Source organism: Colobus angolensis, unplaced genomic scaffold (genome assembly GCF_000951035.1).
Source record: "Colobus angolensis palliatus isolate OR3802 unplaced genomic scaffold, Cang.pa_1.0 Scaffold545, whole genome shotgun sequence".
NCBI classification, from domain to species: domain Eukaryota; kingdom Metazoa; phylum Chordata; class Mammalia; order Primates; family Cercopithecidae; genus Colobus; species Colobus angolensis.
In genome coordinates, this window is record NW_012118988.1 from 477,916 (window position 1) to 478,790 (window position 875).

Genomic DNA, 875 nt, shown 5'->3' on the forward strand with positions numbered 1-875 from the left:
GTTATGCACATGTACCCTAGAACTTAAAGTATAATAAAAAAAAAGAAAAAAAGAAAAAAAAAGAGAGAGAAAAAGAGAGAAGATCCTAATAAATAAAATCAGAAATGAAAAAAGAGACATCACAACTGATACTGCATAAATTAAAAACACCATTAGTGTCTATTATGAGCAACTATGTGCCCATAAATTGAAAACCCCAGAAGAAATGGGCAAAGTTCTAGATACATACATCCTACCAAGAATGAACAAGGAATACATTCAAAACCTGGAAAGACCAGTAACAAGTAACAAGATCAAAGCCATAATAAAAAGACTCTCGGTAAAGAAACACCTGGGATTTGATGGCCTCATTGCAGAATTCTACCAAAGATTTAAAGAATACCAATTCTACTATAACTATTCCAAATGATAAAGGGGAGGGGATGATTCAAAACTCGTTCTATGAGACCAGTATTATCCTCACATGAAAACCCGACAAAAACACATCAAAAAAGAAAAAGAATAAATAAATAGAAAGAAAGAAAGAAAGAAAAGAAAAGAAAAGAAAGGAAAAGAGAAGAAAAGAAAAAAGAAAAGAAACTACAGGCCAATATCTCTGATGAATATTGATGCAAAAATTCTCAACAAAATACTAGCAAACTATATCCAACAATACATTGAAAAGATCATTCATCATGACCAAGTGGGATTTATCCCTGGGATGTAAGGATGGTTCAATCTATGCAAATTAGTCATTGTGATACATCCTAACAACAAAATGAAGAATAAAAATTATATGGTAATTTCAATTGATGCTGAAAAAGTATTTGATAAAATTCAACATCCTTCATGATAAAAACCTTCAAAGAATTGGGAATAGAAGGAACATACCTCAA